The 25,612-nt window shown below is 35.5% G+C and overlaps 1 long non-coding RNA gene across 2 annotated transcripts in view; it reads right to left on the bottom strand.

The window, feature by feature from the left end:
- LOC136029003 (uncharacterized) overlaps nucleotides 1–18,312 on the bottom strand; it is a 36,996-nt gene extending 18,684 nt beyond the window's left edge. For both annotated transcript variants that reach the window (XR_010617936.1, XR_010617935.1), the window contains exons 1-3: nucleotides 18,263–18,312; nucleotides 14,583–14,829; nucleotides 8,408–8,515 (exon numbers count right to left, since the gene is read on the bottom strand). This is a non-coding gene — a long non-coding RNA (uncharacterized LOC136029003). The remainder of the gene's footprint in view (nucleotides 1–8,407; nucleotides 8,516–14,582; nucleotides 14,830–18,262) is intronic.
- Between the last annotated feature and the right edge of the window lie 7,300 nt (nucleotides 18,313–25,612).

Here is a 25,612-nt window from a genome sequence, read left to right on the forward strand (position 1 = left end):
CCTTGACAAGGGTTCGATAATTTGTCAACTTTTTAGTAAAATACGGTGAAACGTTTCTGCTCTTTTTCAAAACTGTTTTAAGAAGGCTTCAGTTTTGAGAAGGTTACTGCCATAAACTATTTCCAAAACATGTTGTGCTTGTGATTCTAAAGTCAGATTTATACAAACTTAAGTGATGCTCTCTTTAAAACGAACTATAAATATTTCTCATAATTATGCTAAGGAAATAATTATTTTAAATCTAACACAGTTAGAATGAAAAATGAGAAACTCTAAATAAGGATACTTTAACAAAGTTATGACGCTCCAATTTTCGTTTAAGATTTAAGGCAAATGTTTTAACTTTTTCACGTACAAATTCTAAAATTCATGTGAAAAATCCTTATATATATATATATATATATATATATATATATATATATATATATATATATATATATATATATATATATATATATATAACGAGCAATAGTTGTGTTTGTGTGTGTGTATCTCATCTCAAATTTTGAGAGAGTCATTTTATGCAACATAATTGATAGGTCCAAAAATTATGGTCTTTGAGGATGGCAGCCCCCCACAGCCCTCAACCAAGATTTTTATGTTGTGCACTGGGAGTATATAAGGTATATGTAGAAAGAGTAGTCGTATAAAATTCGGAGGGGGATCATTGGACTCGTAATCAGAGAGTAATCGAAGGGTGGATATTCCCCACCACACCTCACATTTTCCCGAAATGCATCTGATAGAAATTTTGAGATGGCCATTTGTTGTCGTACAAACTTCGAAAACAGCTCATTCCAATGGAAATTGAAAGGGCCAGTGCCCTTGTTAATAGTCAAAAGTGATTGGATTGCAACTGAACCCCTTCCCTTGTCCATCATTTCCCCAAATGTATCCAATTAAATGTTAAGATAGACATTTTATTCAACGTAATTGAAAGAACCGGAAATTATGTCTTTGAGGATGACAACCTTCCTCCCACAGCCCTCAAGGTAAGGTAAGCTATGCCCTGGGGGCCTATAAGGTATAAATAGAAAGGGTGATCGGATAAACTTTGGAGGGGGCTTGTTGGGCTGGCAATTAGAATCTCTAGTACCCGTTATAAGATTCACAGTGATCAAAGGGTGGATAGCCCCACCCCTCAAAAACCCTGTATTTTTCCATAATGCATTTGATATAAATTTTTAGATTGCCATTTGTTGTCATAGAAATTTTGAATAAGGCTCATTCGGTTGAAAATTGAAAGGGCTAGTGCCCTTTTTATTAGCCAAAAGTGATTGGAGGGCAACAACCCCCCCCCACGTTCATCAATTCCCAAAACACATTTAATAAAAATTTTGAGATAGCCGTTTATTCAGTGTAGTTGAAAGGTCTGGAAATAATGTCTTTGACAACTCCCATACCTTCTCAAGACGAAATCATAATTGACACTTTACTGAAAAAAAATGGCTGTAGATTGTCAGTTTAGCTTACATATACTGAAATATATATTCCTTAAAGTTTTAATAATTTTTGATTTATTAAATTTGAAAAAAAAACTAAAACATTTTCAAAATATTTTGTTTTTTTAAATTATACTATAGCTATTCGAGTCAAACTCAAAACAGGCAAAAATTTATATGAGTAGGGCTGACAACCCCCATGCCTTTCCAGGAATAGAGCATAATAAGCACGTTACTGAAAATAAAATATATTTAAAATGTGTTCACTTTGTTTTTACTTGTTTAAACTGCTTTTCCAAGATATTTGAAGGGGGAAATCCTCCTCCTTGCACTCCAATTACAGCATGAGTGTCTGGCGCCCTTTCTAAGAGTAACAAGAGATTGGAGGATAAGCACCCTTCTCTCGAGCCCATTCATTTTCTAGACAAAATTTTGAGACAGCTATCTGTTCAGTGTAGGATGGTCCAGCAACTATGTTTTTAGGGATATTAGGCATGTCAACCATCCATAATTACGCAATTGGCCCATTCTGCTTTAAAACTAAATGCTTCCTTAAAAAACAATCCAAAGGCATTGTATTAAAGGAGACACCTCAGCAGTATATCGAGAACTACTTGGTATATTAAGATGAAAACTTTGGAAATAATACTTTGGGCTGCTTTGCTGCCTGCTTCCCAAAAGACAACATTCCACAAACTCCGTCTTCAGTGCGTTGACCCTTAGAGCGATACTTGTGTTATCAGGTGGTCAATATTTTCTTGTAAAGAAGTTTTGTTGCAGCTTAACATCAACAGGTCGTCAGCATACGAAAGCAGGCTTAGGTCGCATAGATTGATGCTGAATCTTCCAGCAATTGTTTTTTTTTTTATTCCAGATGTCAAGGTATTAAACAGGATGAGGCTTAATACAGATCCTTGACGAAGACCTCGAAAAAGTCTAATCGGTTTGCTTAGGTGATCCCTTGTCAGTCTAACTTTCACAAAACTGCCTGAGTACCAGAAAGATAAAAGTGCTATGATATGAACATTCACACCATACTAGAGCAATTTCAAGAACACATGAGACTGCACAGAAGGAAAGAAACTTCTGGTGATTATTAAACAAATTAAGCAGAATTCTTTTTATTTCTATTTCAAGCCAATTAAAAGTTATCTCAAATATTTCTTGGGAAGTTGAAAAATTGCCTGTAGAGATTATGGCAGTTTCGTAACTTGCTTGGTTTTTGAATGGACCTTGACAGGTAAAACTTATAACCTTTTCGAGACATCTATTAAACGTCATTTTATTTTACAAAATATTTAGATGGCGACAATAAGCTGATATCTTTTTTTCCGAATTCAGTGTCAAATTATTTGGCAAATGAAAGATTTATGGTACAGCAGGTAATAGCAGTAATAAAATAACTACCCCCTTGCCTGATAAACTTTGAAACATAGCTAATTTGTCCAGTAAGCTAATTTGTAATACAGAAAGTAATTGTATCTTTTGGAATCCTTTGCAAACCAATGGTAGTAGCTATGTGTCAGTTTTGACAGAAGCTTGCACGGCTGCTAGCGTATTATGCAGAGTGGCCACCCTAGTGTTTTGTTACTATTTCTAGTGATTTTTATGGCACTTGGTATTAACCAAGTGACATATAGCAGTCGCCAATTCTGTCGGTCTGTCTGTCTGTCTGTCGGTCTGTCTGTCCCGGTTTTGCTACTTTAGGCACTTCCAGGTAAGCTAGGACGATGAAATCTGGCAAGCGTATCAGGGACCGCACCAGATTACATTAGAAATAGTCGTTTTCCCGATTTGACCATCTGGGGGGGAGTGGGGGCCCGGTTAATTCGCAAAAAATAGAAAAAATGAAGTATTTTTAACTTATCAGCGGGTATTTGGATCTTAATGAAATTTCATGTTTGGAATGATATTGTGTCTTAGAGCTCTTATTTTAAATCCCGACCGGATCTGATGACATTGGGGGGAGTCGGAGGGGGAAAACCTAAAGTCCCGGTTTTGCTACTTTAGGCACTTCCAGGTAAGCTAGGACGATGAAATTTGGCAAGCGTATCAGGGACCGGACCAGATTAAATTAGAAATAGTCGTTTTCCCGATTTGACCATCTGGGGGGGGGAGTAGGGGCCGGTTAATTCGGAAAAATAGAAAAAATGAAGTATTTTTAACTTATGAGCGGGTGATTGGATCTTAATGAAATTTGATGTTTGGAATGATATTGTGTCTCAGAGCTCTTATTTTAAATCCCGACTGGGTCTGATGACATTGGGGGGAGTTGGAGGGGGGAAACCTAAAATCTTGGAAAACACTTAGAGTAGAGGGATCGGGATGAAACTTGATGGGAAAAATAAGCGCAAGTCCTAGATACATGATTGACATAATCGGAACTTATTTGTTCTCTTTGGGGTAGTTGGGGGGGGGGAGTAAGTCTTAAAAATTAGAAAAATGAGGTATTTTCAACTTGCGAACGGGTGATCGGATCTCAATGAAATTTGATGTTTAGAAGGATATCGTGTCCTAGAGCTCTTATTTTAAATCCCGACCAGATCTTGTGATGGGGGCGGGGAGTTGGGAGGGGGAACCTAAAACTTGGAAAACACTTAGAGTGGAGGGATCGGGATGAAACATGGTGGGAAAAATAAACACAAGTCCTAGATAGATGATTGACATAAACGGAACGGATCCGCTCTCTTTTGGGTAGTTGGGGGGGGGGGGGTTAATTCTGAAAAATTAGAAAAAATGAGGTATTTTTAACTTACGAACGGGTGATTGGATCTCCATGAAATTTGATTTTTAGAAGGATATCGTGGCTCAAAGCTCTTATTTTAAATCCTGGCCGGATCTGGTGACATTGGGGGAAGTTTGGGGTGGGGAGACCTAAAATGATGGGAAACGCTTAGATTGGAGGGATTGGGATGAAACTTGGTTGGAAAAATAAGCAAAAGTCTTGTATACGTAATTTACATAATTGGAACGGATCCGCTCAATTGCGGGGGGGGGGGGTAATTCTGAAAAATAAGAAAAATAACGTATTTTTAACTTACGAAGGAGTGATCGGATCTTCATGAAACTTCATATTTAGAAGGACCTCGTAACTCTGATATCTTATTTTAAATCTCAACCGGATCAAACGTAATTGGGGGGGGGGCAGTTGGGGGGACCGGAAATCTTAGAAAATACTTAAAGCGGTGAGATCAGGATGAAACTGGATGGGAAGAATAGAAACCTGTCTAAGATACGTGACTGACATAACTGGACCGGATCTTCTCTCTTTGGTGGAATTGGGAGGGGGGAGGTAATTTTGAAAATTGAGGTATTTGTAACTTACGAAAGGGTGACCAGATCTTAATGAAATTTGATATTTAGAAGGATCTTGTGCTATAAAGTTTAACTTTAGGTTCTGACCTTCTCACAAGTGCCAAATGAGCTCTTGGCTCTTGGCTCTTCCGACCTCGTACCATATGAGCTCTCGGCTCTTCCGACCTCGTCCAAATGAGCTCTTGGCTCTTCCGACCTCGTACCATATGAGCTCTCGGCTCTTCCGACCTCGTCACAAGTGCCATATGAGCTCTTAGCTCTTGTTTATATTGCCTAAACCAAAAGAACACTAAATAAGCACATAAATCATTATATTATAAGAAAAAACACTAAAAATCATAAGAAAATTACAAAAATCTGGTGATTTTATTTTCACCGGGCGGTAACCCTGTTATTATGTGGTTCAAAAACTTAAACTTACTGCCTTGAAATCTATTTTTGTTTCATTCATTTTTGATGAATGAAAACGTCAAGCTAGGATGATGAACACTGTATATGTGTTCGAAATATCCAGTTAAATAATTTTATATTTCACTGTCAATAAAAAGGTATCATCCCTATTTTGAACTGTTTTACTTTCGTCATGGAAAGGCAGTGTGGTCTTCGAAGTTATAAACGTCAAGCTGTTTTGAATTAAGGAGGACCAACATTTTTTTTTTATTAACCTACACATTCTAATAACTAATTGACAAACTAAACTATTTTATCAAATTTTGTTATCAATTTATTTTGAAAATTTCGTAAGAAGCCTTTTCTCATCCGTCAAGCGGATATTTTGAATGGTATTTATTTCCTTGCTAAGTGCGTAAAAAACTTAGAAAAACAGGCCAAATATCCAAGTCCCACGGAGAATGGAGAAGGGTAGGAAAGTGATATACATACTGTAAAGACTGCTGAAGCTTATACATATGTACTGTGTGTATAAAGCTCATTAGAAACTAAGGGATCCAGCGTGTTTTTTTTGAAAATAATCTTATGGGATGGATGGACAAAAAAGGTAATTGTAGTAGTCTTTTAATTTTCCAGGGGATAATTTATGAAATAATAACTTAAAAGTATTTTTGTCATGAAGCCTGAAATTATGTTTAATGAGAGTTTTAGTGAAGCCATTTATCGCGCCTAATTAAAGTATGTTTTATTTTACTGGTGATCTGGTAGGTGATTAAATAAAAAAAACAAGTTTTTTTAAATGAAAGTAAGGAGCGACATTAAAACTTAAAACGAACAGAAATTACTCCGTATATGAAAGGGGCTTTTCCTCCTCGACACCCCGCTCCTTACGCTAAAGTTTTTTATTGTTTTAAAAAGTAGAGTTGCGAGAAAGAATCAAACTTTAGCGCAAGGAGCGGGGTGTCGAGGAGGAAAAGCCCCTTTCATATACGGAGTAATTTCTGTTCGTTTTAAGTTTTAATGTCGCTCCTTACTTTCATTTAAAAAAACTTGTTTTTTTTATTTAATTTCTGAAAGTTTTTTAATTAATGCATGTCTGATTTCGGCTCTCCGTACATAAATTATTAAAATGAAATTTGCGTATTAATTCTTTTTTTGGCTAAATGGCTTTCTCTTAGTTTTGATCAGACGATTTTGAGAAATAAGGGGTGGGGAAGGAGGTCTTGTTGCCCTCCAATTTTTCGGTTGCTTAAAAAGGCACCTAGATCTTTTATTCTTAACGAACGTTTTTATTAGTAAAAAAAAAATACGTAACTTAAGAATTAACTTACGTAACAAACTTTTATATTCTTATATTTTTGATTATATATATGAGGGGGCTGGTCCCCTCGTTAATACCTCGCTCTTCACACTAAATCTTGTTTTATCCCAATTCTTCAAGAATGACCCCTGAATCAGAAATGCCGTAGAATAAATAGTTGAAATTATTAAAAAAAATTTTAGCATAAAGAGTGAAGTGTTTATCTCCTCCTAAATACTTCGCTCTTTATGCTAAAGTATTTTTAGAACCCCTCATATGCGTAATAATCTCTGTTCCTTTTTAAGTTTTAATGCTTCTCCTTACTTTCGATTGAAAAAACTTTTTCATGTTTATATTTTCATTGGTTTTTTTTTATAGTAATGCTAGAAAGTCCTGCGCCCTTTTCATTGAATTTCTCTTCCCCAATGAAATATTCCTCCAAGGAAAGATCCTCCCATATAGCCCCCTCCCCTGAACCCCACACCTAAACCAAAAAAATCCCCCTGATAACGTCGGTACACTTCCCAGTAACCATTACTGTATGTAAACATTGGTCAAAGTTTGTAACTTGCAGCCCCTCCCCCAGGGACTGTGGGGGGTAAGTCATCCCCAAAGACATAGTTATTATGGTTTTAGACTATGCGGAACAAAATGGCTATCTCAAAATTTTGATCCGTTGAATTTTGGAAAAAAATGAGCGTGGGAGGGGGCCTAGGTGCCCTCCAGTTTTTTTGGTCACTTAAAAAGGGCACTAGAACTTTTCATTTCCGTTAGAATGAGCCCTCTTGCAACACTCTAGGACCACTTGGTCGATACGATGACCCCTGGGGAAAAAAAAACAAAAAAAACAAAAAAACAAATAAACACGCACCCGTGATTTGTCTTCTGGCAAAAAATACGAAATTCCACATTTTTGTAGATTGGACCTTGAAATTTTTTCTATAGGGTTCTCTGATACGCTGAATGCGATGGTGTAATTTTCGTTAAGATCCTATGACTTTTAGGGGGTGTTACCCCCTATTTTCCAAAATAAGGCAAATTTTCTCAGGCTCGTAACTTTTGATGACAAAGACTAAATTTGATGAAACTTATATATTTGAAATCAGCATAAAAATTCGATTCTTTTGATATATCTTTTAGCATCGAAATTCCGTTTTTTAGAGTTTCGTTTACTATTGAGCCGGGTCGCTCCTTACTACAGTTCGTTACCACGAACTGTTTGATTCTGAGCTAATGTATGGCTTTGCTCTTACAATTAACTTAGGTTAAATTAGCCTTTTTGAAGCCTTAAAAAGAACATTTCAATAAATTGTAACTTCTGACATTAAGTATTTAGGTGATGCTGCTAACAGTTAGTGTATTTTGTTTAGAATTTCATAAAATTCCTGAATATGAATGGTTTTGCTTATTGATAAATAAGTTTAATTAATTCCAAAACTCCCTTTACAATCCTAATAAGATTGTTTAAATAAAACACTAATAAGATTGTTTAAATAAACGATTGTACAAGTTATGTTGAGCTAAGCCATTTATCGCATTCAATAAGGCACCAATCCTTCAAGGGCCACCCACTCCTCCCATAAGTGTCCCTGAAACTTACTTGAGATACGTTACTGTGCTAAAAATTTTAATGCGTTTCTGGTCCTAATGGTTTTTTTCCCATTTTGGAAATAATAGAAATGATAGACTTTAACAAAACCTATCATAAACAGAGGGATAAAAGGAAACAAAAACGGATACAACAATTTGTGATAGTAGTGTTTTTTTTTCTAATTTGAGATAAAATAAGGGACTGTGTTTAAATTTTTCACTATCTGAAATGAACTCATCAAATCTCGATTGGACCGTTTCTACAGTAGTAAATAGTATGTAAGCAACAATCTCAGACATTTAATTATGGGCTTGAACAGGATATTAATAGACAATAATTTATAGTTTTAAACAAAAACGATATACTTACCAACAAAACAGCAATTCCAGCTAGATTCGCAGGATACGAAAGATTGAAGGTTTGAATCAATGAGAAGTTCGGGGCCTGATGTGATAGTTTTGCGTAGACTCAATTGAGCTGCATACATAAACAATAATTCATCACTGAGGAGTAAATTAAAACCTGAATAATAGATCGGCCTGCTGGCCTGTATAGAACTACTAATATTGGGTTTCTAGATAAAGAAGCTTGTTCTTACTTACCTTCTCCTTTGAGTGTCAAGTACCGCAAATTATCTTTCCAGATGGATAATAAGAGAGAGAGAAAGAGAGAAGGAGAGAGTGAGAAAAAGATAAAAATTAAAGAGGACCCTTTTATCGACACAATCTTCCGTCTAAAAGGTATACGGAAGCAGAATGGGAATCTTTAGTCGGTTTCACTTATTTTTAATGATTGCCTTCACTAAAAACATTCTCTTTTTTCTAATCCCACTTTGCATAAGAGACGTTAATATGCTTTATTTATAGCTTGGCTCTTGAAAGGCTTCTTGTGTTGTTGGTGTCTCATCTGACGACCTACTATGGCTCGTTAACTCCTAGATTCATTTCAGCTCAAAGCATGCCCTGCTGTTTCCTAAGATATGTCTCTTTCAAATAAATAGCCTACTAACAAAAAAAGGGGAAAAAACCAAGTCAAACTCAGAACAAGAATAAATTAGCATAAAGAGGAGTTTTCAAAAAGACTTTCCAAGGTGGAGTATTTTTTTTTCAAGTTTAGTTTAAAGAAATAATAATAACTTGGGCTTGAATCTCTACTTTTAGAAAATCTGAAATATATACAAATTCAAACCAATCTTTTTGAAATTATGGAGAACTTGTAAAAAATCTTAAAAGAATTCTTTAAAACTTGTGTTTTTAATGTTGGGACTTCAAGATTGTTTTTTTTTTTTTTTAGAAAACTCACCTTATTTAAAAAAGACTAGATGCTTCAATAAATTACATTTCTTTAACAATTGTCTACGTGAAAAAGCCTGCTATACTCCCTCCCTCGAAAACTTCCCCCACACATTTTCTCTCAATTCTGCCCCATAAGATTTGCTTTCTCTCACCTTTTTAAAAGATACATTATGACCATTTTTTTTTTTACCAAAATAAAATTCTATATTTTGCTTTTATTTCTTAAAATTAATTTTGCTTTGTGCTCCCAAAGCCTTACGTTACGTATATGCGCCTCTTTCACAATTTAATTATACAATCTGACTATTATACAATTTGACTACTGTGTGTGTGTGTGTGTGTGTGTGTGTGTGTGTGTGTGTGTGTGTGTGTGTGTGTGTGTGTGTGTGTGTGTGTGTGTGTGTGTGTGTATGTGTGTGTGTGTGTGTGTGTGTGTGTGTGTGTGTGTGTGTGTGTGTGTGTGTGTGTGTGTGTGTGTGTGTGTGTGTGTGTGTGTGTGTGTGTGTGTGTGTGTGTGTGTGTGTGTGTGTGTGTGTGTGTGTGTGTGTGTGTGTGTGTGTGTGTGTGTGTGTGTGTGTGTGTGTGTGTGTGTGTGTGTGTGTGTGTGTGTGTGTGTGTGTGTGTGTGTGTGTGTGTGTGTGTGTGTGTGTGTGTGTGTGTGTGTGTGTGTGTGTGTGTGTGTGTGTGTGTGTGTGTGTGTGTGTGTGTGTGTGTGTGTGTGTGTGTGTGTGTGTGTGTGTGTGTGTGTGTGTGTGTGTGTGTGTGTGTGTGTGTGTGTGTGTGTGTGTGTGTGTGTGTGTGTGTGTGTGTGTGTGTGTGTGTGTGTGTGTGTGTGTGTGTGTGTGTGTGTGTGTGTGTGTGTGTGTGTGTGTGTGTGTGTGTGTGTGTGTGTGTGTGTGTGTGTGTGTGTGTGTGTGTGTGTGTGTGTGTGTGTGTGTGTGTGTGTGTGTGTGTGTGTGTGTGTGTGTGTGTGTGTGTGTGTGTGTGTGTGTGTGTGTGTGTGTGTGTGTGTGTGTGTGTGTGTGTGTGTGTGTGTGTGTGTGTGTGTGTGTGTGTGTGTGTGTGTGTGTGTGTGTGTGTGTGTGTGTGTGTGTGTGTGTGTGTGTGTGTGTGTGTGTGTGTGTGTGTGTGTGTGTGTGTGTGTGTGTGTGTGTGTGTGTGTGCTAACTGAAAAGGCTAACTTCTTTAATTTTTATAATTCACCACGGCAACACTGATGATAATCTGGTATTTTACAAAAAAAACTTCATAGTTTTGGAACAAACAATGCAACGATCTTAGAGACAGTTTTCAGATATGAGTAGTCCTAAAATTGGCTCTGTGAGCAGAAAATGTTTACCAATTTTTTCCCCATTTTTTACTTTAAGCATACAAGCTTAGAAAAAAAAATTTCTTAGAACTAAACCAATAAAAAACAATGGCACTCAAACATCTAACTACAATTCATTCTAAAACTTTTTTTCTGAGAAAATATTTTCAATGAAAACTAAAGAGGATATACATTAAAGATGAACATAGTGCTTAGTCCACTTTAATTCAGGCGTGAAACGGATGAGGGCTCGTAAGAGTTTGCAAATTAGGTTTGACTAAATTGCAAAACAATGATCCAGTATGTGTACAATAATCCTATTCTTCTCTAATTTCTTAACCTGAAGAAATCCTGGACCCTGGATGGAGGCTGCCAAACATGGCACAATAAGAACTTACCAACTGGTTTTGGTAAGCAGTGAAAGCCGTAAAAATATTAGAGGTAACTTAAGTAATGTTCTCCTCCGAGACCCGTTGCTGCTTCAATTTGTTTAGGTCGTAGTTTTACTAAAGCAACTATAGGCTTAGGGCGGTACTTTGGGTCAATCTGGAAAACAAAATACATTCAAGGTAAAATTTAAAACAAATGATAAGGTGTCTTTTCAGTAGTTTCGAAATAGCCATGGTCAGTTAAAACTTATCAAAAATGAAGAATATTTTTTATTACTATAATTTTAGAGATGTGGTATTTTACTTCTAGATTCATTACTCTTAGAGATATTTTCCCCTGTATAACTATTCTCCTCGAAGTACTATTAATAGTCGCCTAAATAACTTCAAGCCATAAGATGTTCCGATGGAACCTTAGCATCTATAGTAAAGGTAAACTGATTATTTAAATTTGGCAGCGCCCCCTGTCCCCAAAAACTAAAACATTAACAATCTGCTTATTCCAAACGGCCACTACAGCTTCAAAGGAAAATTATATCTATTTAGTGAAATATTATCTTGGACTACCTACTACATAATTTATATGGAGGTATTTTTCATTCAAAATTAAAGTTTCAGATTATCTTTATTTTAAAGATATTTTTGTTCATGTTTTCACGACTTCAATTTTTAGGAGTTTTATAAGTTATATAAGCTGCCCACGGCTTAAATGCAATGTTGATTATTGGAAAAAAGGGGACATATTTGATCCTGAGTTTCCTTAAGAAAATCTTCAATGGGATGTCATACAAAATCAAAACATGCATATATACAAAAGGGTTATCAAAAGGGCACAGCACCAATATCTAAAGAACAGCTTGCGACTTCAACACTTTGTGACCGTGAGTATTACTACTTGGAAATACTTGCAAGTGAGTCTATTTGGGACTTCAACCAACTCTATTTGTGACTGGGACTGTGACTGCTTCTGAACAAGACTACTTGCAACAGTTACTGTGATACTTTTGACTGCAAATATTTGTGAATATGGTCATGACTATTTGTTTCCGCTAATATTTCTAATAATTTTTCAATCGAATGAGCCTCCCTCCAAAATTCTTAAGACCACCAATTCCTTATGAAGTTAATCTTGGAAACAAATGTAAATAAGTAATAAATAATACATTGAAGCCTTATGTCCCCTTCCTATGAGCACCGCATTAGAGGTGCCTCTGAAAGAATGTCTTTTGTTACAGTCTTTCTAAATAAGAAATTTCATTTAAAAGAGTCCTATGCTGACATTTTACGACTGGTTTGTTACGATCAAAACTAGATAAAACCAAAACTAGGGGATAAGCCATTCCTTCGAAAAAGGTTCAACCTCCTTTCCGTTTTTTTGTCATCAACTTCCCAAACTGACGGCTGCATCTCAAAATTTCACATTATCATTTCACCACTGTCCCTAATAAATCCTTCATGAGAATCTAGTGACCCATTTCTTTATCTTTTTTTTCTTTTTATACAGATGATGCATGACAAGCTTAGGGTAATAATAATATTAGCAAACAAGACATGCAGCTTTATTGCTTAAGTCGCAATAGTTTTTCACCCTTTGGATATGAAATGAATGGACTCATTTCATTTTTAGTTTAAAATCTGAACTTGTTACGAACATATCAAATATAGTATGAATTCGAATGAAAATAAACTTATAGGGGATATTTCACATAAATCTATGAATTCCCACTTACTGACGAATCTGAATGTAAGTGAACTTCTTATTTAAGCATTATTTATCCATACGTAAATGATGTTATTATTTCTAATTTTCGTAAGAAAATATTTATTTTTTCTTTTATTTAGATTCAATGAACTTGTTTATTTCGAAATATTCATTTTTGCGTAAATGGCATAAAATATTACTAATTAACTCAAGAAAAATGGAAGTTTTTTCTTTGACTTAAATAGCTTTTTTGGGACGATTCCTCCCTCAATGATAATTGAAGGGCTGAAACTCAGCAACCCTGATTGGAAGTCCGACTGTTCAAAATATCAGATTTTACGATAATAAGAAAGAATACAACACTTCTAGAAAAGATATATTCTAAAAGTATTGATTCCCCACTCTCCTAAAAATTGAAGTCGTGAAAACATGAACAAAAATATCTTTAAAATAAAGAAAATCTCAAACTTTAATTTTGAATGAAAAATACCTCCATATCCAATTATGCAGTAGGTAGTCCAAGATAATATTTCACCATATAGATATCACTTTTCTTTGAAGCTGTAGTGGCCGTTTGGAATAAGCAAATTGCTAATGTTTTAGTTTTGTGGGACAGAGGGCGCTGCGAAATTTAAATAATCAGTTAACCTTTATTATAGATGCTAAGGTTCCATCGGAACATCGTATGGCTTGAAGTTATTTAGGTGATTGTTAATAGTACTTCGAGGAGAATAGTTATACAGGGGAAAATATCTCTAAGAGTAATGAATTTAGAAGTAAAATACCATATTTCTAGATTTATAGTAATGAAAAATATTCTTCATTTTTGATAAGTTTTAATTGACGATGGCTATTTCGAAACTATTAAAAAGACACCTTATCTTGTGTTTTAAATTTTACCTTGAATGTATTTTGTTTTCCAGATTGACCCAAAGTACCGCCCTAAGCCTATAGTTGCTTTAGTAAAACTGCGACCTAAACAAATTGAAGCAGCAACGGGAATCGGAGGAGAACAATACGTAAGTTACCTCTTTCCTTAATATTTTTTACGGCTTTCACTACTTACCAAAACCAGTTGGTAAGTTCTTATTGTGCCATATTTGGCAGTCTCCATCCAGGTTCCAGTATTTCTTCAGGTTAAGAAATTAGAGAAGAATAGGATTATTGTGCGCATACTGGATCATCGTTTTGCAATTTAATCAAACCTAATTTGCAAACTCTTAAGAGCCCTCATCCCTTTTCACGCCTGAATTAAAGTGACCTAAGCACTATGTTCATCTTTAATGTATATCCTCTTTACTTTTCATTGAAAACCTTTTCTCGGAAAAATGTTTTTAGAATAAATTGTAGTTAGATCTTTGAGTGCCATTGTTTTTATTGGTTTAGTTCTAAGAAAATCTTTTTTTTCTAAGCTTGTATGCTTAAAGTAAAAAAAATGGGGAAAAAATTGGTATCAGTCCGTAAAAATGACAAATTAAAGATCTGCTTTTTCCCAAAGAAAGCAACTCCTTCTTAAGCTGTATGGTACTATAGTTCTTTTTTACCTTTTGCAGATTTTTCAAGCACGTTTCTTTTTAATTTGGTATCAACTACCCGCGCAGCTTTGGATCTACAAATGGGGGTCTAAAATATTTTTTTTGAGGCCTCATGTATACCCTCCTCAAAAATTTGGTTGACAAACACTTTAATAGATGGTGAGCAAAAATGTCATACTATATAGCCTTTTAATTTTATTGTATGAACGCTATGAAATAACGGGAAGTTTTTTTTTATGGACGGCATGCATGTGTTTGGAACAATAATATACAACACCTAAGTGACCTCTGAGACTAGGAGGTTATAATCATACCTTCTCAGTAGTTCTCAGAATTTTTGCTTGGTAACGTTTTAGCTGTTTTCCAATAATATTTATCCCAATAATCAATTTTTGCTTGACACGATCAATCCCGGGAAAACAGACATACGTGAAAATTTTTCTAGGTTCTAGGGGAAATACTAGAAGTTTCGCATTACGTAGATAGTGACTTTAGCGCTCTGGTACATGCCAAAGTTTTCTGTTGAAAGTTTTTCTGATTGAAGTAAAGTCGAAGTTAAACCTGGAAAAGAACACAAACTATTACAAAACCGATTATGCAAGATGCCTCTGCAGAAAGAGCTGAAATAAGCTGACTCATGAAATTTTTCAATACCTGTACAGTTTCTAAAACTAGTGCCCTACGGAAAACACAAGCCGTCCCGCGAAAAATGGGATATTTTCAAAGGAGTACTGTTCTGTGATTAGCCTGGACAAAAGGAAGACTAATTTATAAGTCTCTGAATAGCGCTTTAACAATTACAAGCAAACAATTTTTTTTAGGCTTTGAATATCGTTTTTACTGTTTAATTTTTTCGAGTAAATAAAGAATCTGACAGGTATGTCATAATTGTTATCTTTAAGAATTTTGCTCAGTAAAGGGTTGATTAGATAATAAAAATAAAATTAAAGTATTACCATTTTACGTATTTTTTCAAAGGGTGTTATTTCAGTTTCTGCGTAACATAGTCGAAGAGTTAGTATACAGGGATGTTAAATCCTGACGATTAAAATAGTACCCACGTTATGCTTCACACCCTTTCCACTCCAGAAATGACATAGCAGTATGGCCCTTCTGAAGGATTTATGAAGACGAATTTGAAAGAGGCGATAGCCTTTGTTTAAGGCCGTGAAGTATGTGCAATCTCTTGGGAGCCGGCTGGTCCTTATGGGAAAAACATCAAACCTCACAAACCATGCGATACTAACAATGATCGTAAAATAGTAGGTTTTACTTACGGCTAATTATCACGATGTGTTAGCGAGTGTCTTTGATCTTACTTCATCTAAATACAGCGGAGACGCCCTAATAATGCTTTTTAAAATTCTAAGCAGCCACGATAGAAATTTTTAACCTTAAAATGACTCTGATTTCAAGTCATGACAACGACTTGCAGTGAATAAAACTTCATTCCTCGTTTTTCAAAATGAAAAGCAAAATATTTCTTGCAAGGTATTTTTAGATCAAGAGTTATCGATTGACTTTTTTAGAATTCGCATTTCCCTATATTTTTAGCCTGCTCTGGAAAAAAATTGACGTTTTGTGGCACAGAAAGACAGAAAAAACGACTTTACAGTGATTCTTTAACATGAGGGGAGGGGTCAGTGTCTTTTGTTTAGAGTCTGGTTATCCTGTAATTTCTATTTTCCAGTATTTTGATCCTATAGGGCTAAAAATTGGTGATGTATGGCATAAAATTCCAAAAACACCATTCTACTGGGGCTCGTCAAAAAGGAAGACTATAGCTTCTGTTTAGGGTTTTGAACAAAAGAAAAGCGATTACCTATCTTAGAATTCCCCTTTTCTAAGAAGTGATGCGTAGTAACACAAAATAGAAGAAAACACAAGTCTGCTATGACACGATCTTTATTGCTACTTAAAAAGGGCGTTAGATACGAAGATTCTCTTTTAAATGAACCCTCTCCAAATATTCTAAGACAACCGTGTCAATAAGACCACCCCAGGGGAAAAGAAGAAAAAATAAGAACAAAAAAAAGCAAACACATCAGTGTGTTCCAACAAAATTTCTCTTTGTGACTCTAAGTGGGGAGTAGTAATCCTCTTGCATGGGGTTTTCACCATAGAAATTCCAAAGGATGGAATTTTCCGTCGTATTTGATACCATTTTTAGGGGGTTTGAGGCTCTGTTTCAGAATTTATGTTACTTTAGTTTTAAAAAGATCATCCGGTTTCAACGGGATTAAGGACTGCCTTCTCACTTCGTGTCGATCTTCGACTCTTCCATAGGAATGTTTTCTCAAAAACTAAATATGGAGCTGACTTTGGAGAATTAATGCATAGCAATAGCTTCAGATTCTGTCAGTTGAAAATGCAGATTTCCAAAGAATCCTGACATATACTGGGCGAATGGAGTCTTGAATATTAAGATTTAAATATTGACCAAGGAATAGCCAGTATATTATTAAAAATATCATTCACGAAAATTGATGGTAGCATCTTGTCCAGTTTTTGGAAACATAATACTTTAGAACGTCTATAACAAGCTTCCTGTTGCAGTTTACATGGCTGAGGACGGAGATTTGGCCCAAGAACATACAAAGCCATACACACCAGTCAAATATACACTCTTTTAACACGTTCCTGCAACCTGAGTGAGAATATATACCTTTGGAGGCAAAGTAGGATATAATGCCTCAGCTTAGTGATAGTAGACTAAGCATAGTAGGCTAACTATCAGAAACTTAGTCAAAAGTTATTTCTTGGAATGAAGGAAGAGTAGGGAATAAATTTTGCTTCCCTATACCTCTTTCTGTATTTTGGAAAGTTGGAAAATTTGAAATCTAAAAAACTTGCAAAAAATGTAATTTTGTCGCATCAAGCACACACCTACATGTATAAAGATTAACAGATCATGGGTACCAATTGGAAGGGAAAAGAAAGGAGGAAAATTGTCCCTATAGAATATTTCCCCCCTAGGCCAAGAATTTGGAAAATACCGTTCTGTCATGGTCTCACTTGAAAATAAAGAAACTGCAAAATTGCCAAACTTATATTTTGATAAACATGTCTCTTTTATTAGCATAAAAAATAAACAAAAAATCCTATTACCCTCCCGTTCACTTTCATGAATTGCAGCTCCTGCATAAAACCTTCCTCTGTAATACCTAAGCGCAATCATAAATCGCAGTGAAGGATTTTTCGAAGACTCAAACAAATCAACTCATTTAAATGAGGATATTAGTTTATTCGGATGAAAATTAATGCGCAAATTATTTGTATATTTTTATCTCGCACCCCGTAGTAGATCTTCAGAAACGAATTATTACACGGCACTACGATTCCTGAAACTAGAAAGCTGAAGTCCTGAAACTAGAAAGCTGAAGTAGAGCTTTACAATAGTTTCAAATAGATTGACTATATAATAATTTACAAGGGCGCCGACAGAAAATTTTCCGGGAGGGGGGGGGGAAGCAGACGCTAAAAAAAGCAGTGGTGGTTGAGTAACGGAATATATTTCAGGAAACTTTTTCGTATGAATAAGTTTATTTTGGAAAACTTTTGGGAAAAAATTCAAATAAAAATATAAATTAAATTGCATGTAAAATAAAACAAAATGCAGTAAATTTTAATTTACAAGGATTCCTGGCAAATGGGGTCAACATATTTAATCAATAATATACTTAATTTTTATAGATTTAACATTGAAATAAAAATCAAACTCAAACCAAAATTAAAGAACGATTTATTGCTTCTGTAGATTATAACAGATATAAACTTGTCTTTATGCAATTTCCTACTCCTTAGAACAGTTTACAGAAGGAGCAGAGATACTGAAAAATCATCCTGCCTGCATAGATACCACGTTTTGATTTTATAACGGCCGTGTGAAATGTACCCTAATGTAACAGGACAATTTTTCCCCTCGAGCTTAAATCCCTTATATATTCAGACATTTCTAAAAGAGTAGCGAAAGAAAAACAAAATTTAAACTTACTATCTAGCTGTCAAATTGACCCTCTTTTTTATTATCATATTAGACTAAATAAAATGAACATGTTTAAAAAAAATTCGTCACAGGAGAATCTTATCAGAGAGTTAGTGATAAAAACTGGAAGTAAAAAGTTGCTTCTTACGAAAATTACTAATCAGGCAGTATTGGCTTTTTATGCTGATTAAATTTAAAAAATAACAAGTTTTTTCAACTGAAATTAAGAAGCAACATCAAAACTTAAAACGAACAGAAATTATTACATTTATGATGGGGATTGCTCCCTCCTAAACACGTCACTCTTTACGTTAAAGTTTTTTAGTACTTTAAAAAAATTTCCTATTGTTGTTATTAAATGACCCTTTTGTTTCAGCAGTCGTTCATAAAGAATTGGGACAACATTCAAACTTTAGCGTAAAGAGCGAAGTGTTGAGGAGAGGGCAATCCCCTTCATACGTATACTAATTTCTGTTCACTTTAACTTTTAATGCTCCTTGTTACTTTCAGTTGAAAAAACTTGTTTCCAAAAATTTAATTTCTGATTGTTTTCAAGTAATGCAAGGAAGTCTGGCCCTACCTCCACAGAGAGATCCCCCTTTGCATGGAAGTATCCTCTAGAAAATTCAATCCCAGCTTAAAGGTGTCCCTGAATAATTACCTTCAACAACTCCACGCGTAAAATTGAGACGGAAAAGAGAAAGCAAGACATTTAAAAAGAATTTTGTTTAGGAATCCTGGCAAATTCCCCCAGTGTTTGATTTCCCCTGACAAGTTCCCCCCCCCCCCGCAGAAAACTTCCCTCCCCAAAGAAAATTCCTCCGTGGAAAAACCCCCGGTAAAAAAATCACTCCCCCCCACCTGAAAATGTATGCATACTTTACAATAGCAAATACCATGTATATAAAATAGGCAAATTTTACAACTTAAATATCTTTCCCCTGGGGTTGTGGGGGCCACTGGATTGATTCAATCACCCCTGGAAAAAAAAACACGCATCCTTGATCTTTGTTCTGGTAAAAAATACAAAATTCCACATTTTTACAAATAGGAGCTTGAATCCACTAAAATGGGGTTTTCTGATACAAATCTGATAGTGTGATTATCATTAAAATTCTGATACTTTAACTCTGTTTTTAGAGTTTTGGTTATTATAGAGCCGTGTCGCTCTTTACTCACAGTTCGGTACCACGAACTGTTTAATTCTTATGTACAAAATTCTTTCAGTTTATTGTTACTCACCCAATACTAAAAATCTGCGAAAATTTGCCTGATTTTTGAAAAAGGGGGAACACCCCCCCAAAAGGCAAGGGATCTTACTGAAAATACCTAAATTAGACATATCATATCAGAGAACCTTACCGTAGAGGTTTCAAGTTCCAACCTTCAAAATACGGAAGAAACATCGTCATCGTTGTTTTCAGAACAAACATCGTCGATGCATGCTTATTTGTTTTGCCTTTTCCCAGGGGTGATTGTATTCAACTGAAGGTCCAAGATAATTGGGAGGGATCTCATTCCAACGTAACCTTCAAGCTCTTTGGTCCAAGATAATTGGGAGGGAGCTCATTCAGATATAACTTTAAAGCTCTTTTATAAGTGACCATACAGGTTGGGCCAAGGGAATGTTTTGTTTTCAGCCATTTTAGGGCACCAAACTACGACTTTACCTCAAATAGGATGAATTTGCAATCAATTTAAAATTCTGAGGAGCTAATTGAATTGAAAGTGTCAATAACTATATTTTAGGCTTCCCAGTTACAAAAGAGGTAAGTGACGGTTCCTGTGATTCAGCCACGACAGAATCCAGGTGGTTATCAGCGAATAAGATACTTCGGCCCTCCGATGTATTCCCTCAAGTATTTTGAGACTATAGGTCGTTTACCTAAATATTACGGACCCTCGTAAAATTGGTATTTTACCTATTTTACGTAAATTTATGCATTTTACATAATTTACGAATTTTACCTGTTTTACCGCTATTTTACGTATTTTACCGGTATCTTACATATTTTACTGGTATATTTTTATTACGCCTTGCAATTTTCAGAGCGCAAAAGCGCGAAGAGGCTGGCAAAAAAAAGATTAATATAACTTTGTTTTGTGCATAGCCGTGTTCCATAGTTTAATTAAATAAAAAAAACGAGTTTTTTTTAAATGAAAGTAAGGAGCGACATTAAAACTTAAAACGAACAGAAATTACTCCGTATATGAAAGGGGCTTTTTCTCCTCAACGCCTCCCTCTGTACGCTAAAGTTTGACTCTTTCTCTTAGCTCTACTTTTTAAAAAAGGAAAAAACTTTAGCGTAAAGAGCGGGGCGTTGAGGAAGAAAAGCCCCTTTCATATACGGAGTAATTTCTGTTCGTTTAAGTTTTAATGTCGCTCCTCACTTTCATTTAAAAAGCTTGTTTTTTTATTTAATTTCTGGACGTTTTTTAATTCATGCATGTTTTGATACTGGCTCTCCGCACATAAATAATTAAAACGAAATTTGCATATTAATTTTCTTTTTGGCTAAATGGCTTTATCATAGTTTTAATCGGAAGATTTTGAGAAAAAAGAGAGAGGGAGGAAGCCTAGCTGCCCTCTAATTTTTTGATTACTTATTAAGGCAACTAGAGCTTTTAATTGTTTTACGAACATTTTCATTAGTAAAAATATACGTAATTTACGAATTAACTTACGTAACGAACTTCTATGTTCGTATATTTTTATTGCGTATATGTGGGAGTTCACCCCTCGTCGATACCTCGCTCTTTACACTAAAGCTTAAATTCTGTCCCAATTCCTTAAGAATGACTCTTGAATCACAAAGGCCGTAGAATAAATAGTTGAAATGACTAAAAATACTTTTGCGTAAAGAGCGAGGTATTACGAGGAGGTAAACCCCTCATATGCGCAATAATTTCTCCTCGTTTTAAGTTTTAATGCTGCTGATCACTTTCAGTAGAAAAAACTTCTCATATTTATTTTTTCCTTGTTTTTTTAAATAATGCAAAAAATCCTGCACCCCCTTCATTGAAAGTCTCTTCCCTCATGAAAAGTTTTTCCATGGATAGATCCTCCCGCGTACCCCCCCCCCACCTCAACTCTCCCTCCCAAACCAAAAAATAAATCCCCCTGAAAACGTCCGTACACTCCGTACCCAGTAACCATTACTATATGTAAACACAGGTCAAAGTTTGTAACTTGCGACCTCCCCTAACTTGCGACCTTGCGGGGTAGTAAGTCGTCCCCAAAGACATAGTTATTAGGTTTTTTGACTATGATGAATAAAATGGCTATCTCAAAATTTTTATCCGGTGACTTTTGGGAAAAAATGAGCGTGGGAGGGGGCCTAGGTGCCCTCCAATTGTTTTGGTCACTTAAAAAGGGCACTAGAACTTTTAACTTCCGTTAGAATGAGCTCTTCCGAAACATTCTAGGACGACTGAGTCGATACGATCACCCATGGGAAAAAAACAAAAAAAAACAAAAAAACAAATAAACACGCATCCGTGATTTGTCTTCTGGCAAAAAATGCGAAATTCCACATTTTTGTAGATAGGAGCTTGAAACTTCTACAATAAGGTTCTCTGATACGCTGAATCTGATAGTGTGATTTTCGTTAAGATTGTTAGACTTTTAGGGGGCGTTTTCCCCAATTTTCTAAAATGAGGCAAATATTCTCAGGCTCGTAACTTTTGATAGATCAAACTAATCATGATGAAAGTTATATATTTGAAATCAGTATTAAAATGCGATGTTTTGGATGTAGCTATTGGTATCAAAATTCCATTTTTAGAGTTTTGGTTACTATTGAGCCGGGTCGCTCCTTACTACAGTTCGTTACCACGAACTGTTTGAAAGGCCGTCTGTCTGACTATCAGGACGATAAATGTAACATAGCACACGTAATTGTAATTTTAAGACGGTGATATATAAGCTGAAATAAAATTACATTAGTTGTGTGAATTGTTAAGGACAGAAAGAGCGGCAAGCACGATTGACTTATGATATACAAGAAAAAAATAATTAAATTAAATAGCCGAGACAAATGAGGGCATTCTCAGCCAGCGGACAAAAAAGAAGTGAAAATGATAGAGGCAGATATTTTGTAAGAAAGTTTCACCCAGCTGTCTTCAGAGCTCAAAAAGGAAAGAAAACAGACCTTTTGAATTAAATCTTAACAGAGCAGATGAAACACTGAACCAAATAAACCAAAAAAACTAAGCCAGAATAAATGAAAGACTATTCACCAATTAGATTGGGCAAGAATTCTTTGTTAAGTGGTTGAATTAGTCTGTCTACTGACCTAATTTTCATTGAATGTGTGGTCAGATGATCATAATTTAAACTGAAGTAAAATATTACTTGAATCCTTTAATTTCAAGTTATTGTAAATTGGGTTTATAGGAACATCTTCAGTAGGCCTATCTCTATTTAAAGCAAGGTATTTATTTATGGATTTTATGTCTGGATTTTCAACAACTTTGAGGGCTAAAGTAGAATTAATATCCTCATTTTTATTTGAAATATCACATTCAGAGAAACCTCGTATTCATGCCACCTTTTCTTTGGGAGCAGGCGCTTATTCCCCGGGAAATACCAACACGAAATTCTTCCCCCCATGAAAAATCACCCCCCAAAGTATCCCACCGTCTAGCTTGGAAAATTTCCCCTATTTTCACCTTGGTTAATTCCGAATTTTCATTAGAAAGAAAACTAAAATTCCTACTCTCTTGTTCAAGTAAGGGGCAATCGTATTGCATTACTTATAGTGAAGATCCATAAGGCTTCAATGTATTAATGATTGTTGATTTTTTTTTTCCAAGAGCCACTTCATCTGGAAGTGGCGGTGAACAGGCTTTGGAGGGGGCTCAGTCAATTGGAAATCGAAATTTCCAGTTCCCTTTTCTAAGATTTAGCCTGCTTTTCAACCAACTGCTAGTAAATGATTTGTTACTGAATAGAGTGTCTAAAAAAAATTATTATTCTAGTATAACTGCCCTTGTGTTTCAGCAGTTTTTTTGAAAGAATCTTCAGATAAATTAGGAATTAGCTCTAAGAGAAAGACGATGAGAGAGTAGAGGTAGAAATTGATGTATAATCCTCGGGGTCCTATCCATGGCTTTTGTTTTTGGAGGGAGGGCGGCTTCAGAACAGGCACGGCCACCAGAGTTCAAGTCTGAAGAAGTAGAGCTATATTTACTTGCAAATCTTGTCGAAGACAGTCTTAATGACTGTGAAAGTGACTGAATGTTCCGCTAATTTGATCCAGTGCTTAGTTAATCAAAGTCATGAAAGTGTTACAAACCTTTTTTTTTTACTTCTATTCGATATTTTATAAATGAATGAAAAATATCATGTTAAAATAAAAAAAAGAAATTATAAATTATTTAAAAGAAAATGTGCAAGCAAATTTTTTTTTCAAAGCACTGAATTTTTTTTTTTTTTAATGAGCAAGGAGTAAAAACGGCCCCCTAAGGTTTATGATTTTTAAGTTATAAAATTTGCCCATTGTTTACGTATAGTATTTGTTATTGGGAAGTATGCATACCTTATTCAGGACAGGTGGAGAAGACGAATTTTTTGATGAGAGGATTTTGCACGGGGAGAATTTTCCATGGAGAGGGAAGTTTCCTGGGGCTGAACTTTTCAGGGGAAATTTTACACTTGGTGAATTTTCCAGACCGCCTATAGAAATTTTTTTATGTGTCTTGCTTTCTCTTTACCGATTCAATTTTCCGCGCGGAGATGTTAAGGGTAGTTGTCTGGGGTGAGTTTTTGCCAGGATTTAGTTGTCCAGCGGATATTTTTGTCGGGTAGGGGGATCTTTCCGCGGAGGTAGAGCCACATATTCTGGCGTTATTTAAAAAAGGATCCAAAATAAAATGAAAGTTTTTTTTCAAATTAAAGTAAGGAGCAACATTAAAACAAAACAAACAGAAATTATTGTGTATATGAGGGGTCGGTCCCCTTCTCAGCACCTCGCTCTTTACGTTAGAGTTAACCACAACAATAAGTAACTTTTTTGAACCACCGAAAGACTATAGCGTGAAGAGCGAGGCGTTGAGGAGGAGGCAACCCCCCTAATTTACGCAATAATAATATCTGTTTATTTTAAGTTTTAATGTTGCTCCTCACTTTCAGTTGAAAAACTTGTTTTTTTTTAATTTAATGAAGCTTAGAGACAAACATTTTTTAAAAGGCAATAGAAGAAGTATGTCAACTCAAGTAAAAGTATATAAAAATAAAAATAGAAAGATTCCCATTTTTACACATAGAGTGGTTGAAATCTCAGCAATAAGGTCTTCTGAGGTTCATTGGGCTATCAAATAGTTCGTGGTAACGAACTGTAGTAAAGAGCGACCCGGCTCAATGGTAACCGAAACTCTAAAAAACGGAATTCTGATACCAATAGTTACATCCCAAGAATGGCATTTTAATGCTGATTTCAAATATATATATATTTCATCAAGTTTAGTCTTGCCCATCAAAAGTTACGAGCCTGAAAAAATTTGCCTTATTTTAGGAAATAGGGAGAAACTCCCCTTAAACGTCATAGAATCACATCATTAGATTTAGCATCGCAACACGAAAATCACACCATTAGATTTAGCATATCAGAGAACCCTACAATAGAAGTTTTAAGCTCTTATCTATAAAAATGTCGAACTTTCTATTTTTTGCCAAAAGACAGGTCACGGATGCGTGTTTATTTCTTTGTTTGTTTGTTTTTTTGTTTTGTTTTTCCAGGGTCGATCGTATCGACCCAGTCCTAGAATGTCACGAGAGGGCTCATTCTAACGTAAATTAAAATTTCTTGTGCCCTTTTTAAGTGACCTAAAAAATTTGATGGCACCTAGCCCCCCTCCCACGCTCATTTTTCCCGAAGTCACCAGATCAAAATTCTGGGATAACCATTTTATTCAGAATAGTCAATAACCTATAAATATGTATTTGGGGACAGCTTACTCCCCCTCAGTCCCCTTGGGAGGGGTTGCAAGTTAGAAGCTTTGACCAGTGTTTACACATAGTAATGGTTATTGGGAAATGTACAGGCAATTTAAGTTTCTTTTTGGTTGTGGGGGAGAGGGGTGGAGGGGAGGGGGTCATGTGGGAGAACTTTCCATGAAGGAATTTGTCATGGGGGAAGAGAATTTCCATGAAGGGGGCACAGGATTTCTTAGCATTTTTTTAAAGACCAATGAAAAAATAAATATGAAAAGTTTCTCCGACTGAAAGTAAGTAGCAGCGTTAGAACTTAAAACGAACAGAAATTATTACGCATATGAGGGGTTCACCTCCTCCTAATACCTCGCTGTTTACTCTAAAGTAATTTTATTAATTTCAGCTATTTATTCTACGGCCTTTGT

This window comes from Artemia franciscana, chromosome 1, assembly GCF_032884065.1.
Source record: "Artemia franciscana chromosome 1, ASM3288406v1, whole genome shotgun sequence".
Taxonomy (NCBI): domain Eukaryota; kingdom Metazoa; phylum Arthropoda; class Branchiopoda; order Anostraca; family Artemiidae; genus Artemia; species Artemia franciscana.